This window comes from Hyla sarda, chromosome 3, assembly GCF_029499605.1.
Source record: "Hyla sarda isolate aHylSar1 chromosome 3, aHylSar1.hap1, whole genome shotgun sequence".
NCBI classification, from domain to species: Eukaryota; Metazoa; Chordata; class Amphibia; order Anura; family Hylidae; genus Hyla; species Hyla sarda.
In genome coordinates this window covers 66,842,064-66,845,424 of record NC_079191.1, presented here as the reverse complement: position 1 = coordinate 66,845,424, position 3,361 = coordinate 66,842,064, and positions in this window count along the sequence as shown.

Below are 3,361 nucleotides of genomic sequence, written 5' to 3'. Positions count from 1 at the left end.
TTGTCTAAGCCCAACAGATAAAGCAGAAACCAACAGATCAAGATTTCACATAGTACAATGCCTGAATATTCAAGGGGTTTATGATCACATTTTTGGTTATCTTGGTTAGGTAAAGATTACGTTCTTCAAGGATTGTTTCTTGGAGTCCACTTCTAATGGTTCCTTGGAAAATGGGGATACTTGGGAGCTGTCCAGATCACTACCTTAAAAAAATCTATGCTTCAACACAATCAGGTTTACATTTGTAGAGCTGTTATTTTGTTTAAGGGATCTATCTACCGTATATACTCGAGTATAAGCCGAGTTTTTCAGCACGATTTTTCGTGCTGAAAACGCCCCCCTCGGCTTCTACTCGAGTGAACTCTCCGCCTGTCAATCCTTTCTCAGTGGTCTTCAACCTGCGGACCTCCAGATGTTGCAAAACTACAACTCCCAGCATGCCCGGACAGCCATCGGCTGTCCGGGCATGCTGGGAGTTGTAGTTTTGAAACCACTGGAGGTCCGCAGGTTGAAGACCACTGCGGCCTTCGTCATCATCCAGACACCCCCTTTAGTTTTCTACTCACCTCCCCTCGGTGGGAAGGAAGGGTGAACTGCTCTGGGCCATCTATGCTGCAGGGACCGTCCGGTGGGGAGGGTTAGTCGTTCCGGGCTGTCTATTTTCACCGGGGGGCCCTCTTCTCCGCGCTCTGGGCCTGCCCCGGACTAGTGACGTTGCCTTGACGACGACGCACAGGGACGCGCATGAAGGGATTGACAGGCAGTGATGATGAAGGGGGGGATGATGATGGGGGTCTGGATGATGCCGAAGGCCGCTGTGGTCTTCAACCTGCGGACCTCCAGAGGTTCGAAAACTACAACTCCCAGCATGCCCGGACAGCCGATGGCTGAAGGGATTGACAGGCGGTGATGATGAAGGGGGGGATGATGACGGGGGTCTGGATGATGACGGGGGTCTGGATGATAAAGGGGGTCTGGATGATGACATGGGGGGATGATGTATTTCCCACCCTAGGCTTATAGTCGAGTCAATAACTTTTCTTGAGTTTTTGGGGTGAAATTAGGGGCCTCGGCTTATATTCGGGTCGGCTTATACTCGAGTATATACGGTATTTAGCTACAGAGAAGAAAAAAAGCAAAACCAAAGGGCAGCGCCTCGTGTATTACTCTTTGTGTTATTGACTCTCTTCAAGGGTCACAAATGGAGGATAGGTAGTCAATATGGCCGCTCACCTTGACCAAAGAAAGATTGCACCTAGCGCCTAAACTAGCGGGGTAGCAAGTTGAAGAGAAAGCTGCTCGGCTCATGAGGTTACAGGAGATGTAGGCTACCCGACCTGTCCAAATGTGATGATAATGAAGTAAAAAGCCTCTATATCGGGTGCTGCTTAGATCTAATAAGAAAGTTGAATCCGTAGATGCCTATGGCATATGTTTATTATGTAAGAAGTACTCACTGATGTGACGCCTACCCCGGGCAAAGGTCCTTTGGATGAGCCAAGATTAAGACCACAAGTCGTGGTGGAAACGTTTTGGTTTCTTCTGTGTCTTTTATATGTTCTGAATAAAGCATCTCGTTCCATGCTGACAATTGCATTTTTCTTTCTTTGGATAAGCCTGGCATGAAGCCCTGAAAGGTCCCATTATGTTATAGGGCTCCTATACAACTTCTTCCCACAATCTCTGTCTCTTTATGCTTCTTGAATCTGTAAAACACATTTGTCTTCACCCTTAGGTATGTAAACTGGGATATTGCTTTGTAAGGTATTCATCACTCCCTAGAAGGTGGCGTGCCATAGCTGATCCTGGCCTCTGAGACATAACTATTGAAAAAGATAGCTGAAATGAATAGATTACAAAAGAGCAACATATAGCAAGGCAAAAACCTGCAAGTTATCAGAAATTCACACTCCGGTGGAAAACTTTTTTTTATTTATTTATTTATTTATTTATTTTTGATCAACTGGTGCCAGAAAGTTAAACAGATTTGTAAATTACTTCTATTAAAAAATATTAAGCCTTCCAGTACTTATTAGCTGCTGAATACTACAGAGGAAATTATTTTCTTTTTGAAACACAGAGCTCTCTGCTGACATTACGAACACAGTTCTCTCTGCTGACATCTCTGTCCAGAGTAGGAGAAAATCCCAATAGCAAACATATGGTGCTACTGACAGTTCCTAAAATGGACAGAGATGTCAGCAGAAAGCACTGTGTTCCAAAAAGAAAATAATTTCCTCTGTAGTATTCAGCAGCTAATAAGTACTGGAAGGATTAAGATTTTTTAATAGTAATTTACAAATTTGTTTAACTTTCTGGCACCAGTTGATTTAAAAAAAAAAGTTTTCCACCGGAGTATCCCTTTAAGGACCAGGACAATTTTATTTTTGCATTTTGTTTTTTTCCTCCTCACCTTCTAAAAATCATAACTCTTTTATATTTCCATCCACAGATCCATATGAGGGCTTGTTTTTTGGGTCACCAATTTTACTTTGTAATGACATCACTTATTTTACCAGAAAATGTACAGTGCAATCCAAAAAATATTATTTATGATGGAAAATTGAAAATAAAACCGCAATTTAGCAAATTTTTTAAGGTTTTGTTTTCACACTGTACACTTTACGGTTAATATTTTAACAAAATTAGTATGTTTGAAAGTGCCCTATTTTGGCCACCTATAATGTTCTAATTTTTCCGTATATGGGGCGGTATGAGGGATATTTATAGCAATCATTTGATTGCTAAGATTGTTCAGTGCTATGCATAGGGCATAGCACTGATCAATGTTATCAGTGATCTTTTGCTCTGGTCTGCTCTATCTCAGACCAGAGCAGAAGATCCCTGGAGAAGGACAGAGGCAGGTAAGGGGACCTCAGGCCGCCATTATGGATGATCGGATCCTGTGGCAGCGCTTCGATCTGATCATCCATTTAACCCCTTAAGGACCCAGCCATTTTACACCTTAGGACCCGGCCATTTTTTGCACATCTGACCACTCTCACTTTAAACATTAATAACTCTGGAATGCTTTTAGTTATCATTCTGATTCCGAGATTGTTTTTTCGTGACATATTCTACTTTAACATAGTGGTAGAATTTTATGGTAACTTGCATCCTCTCTTGGTGAAAAATCCCAAAATGTGTTTTTACTTTTGGAAGACATCAGAGGACTTCAAAGTTCAGCAGCAATTTTCCAATTTTTCGCAAAATTTCCAAATTCACAATTTTTCAGGGACCAGTTCAGGTTTGCAGTGGATTTGAAGGGTCTTCATCTTAGAAATACCCCACAAATGACCCCATTATAAAAACTGCACCACCCAAAGTATTCAAAATTACATTCAGTCAGCATTTTAACCCT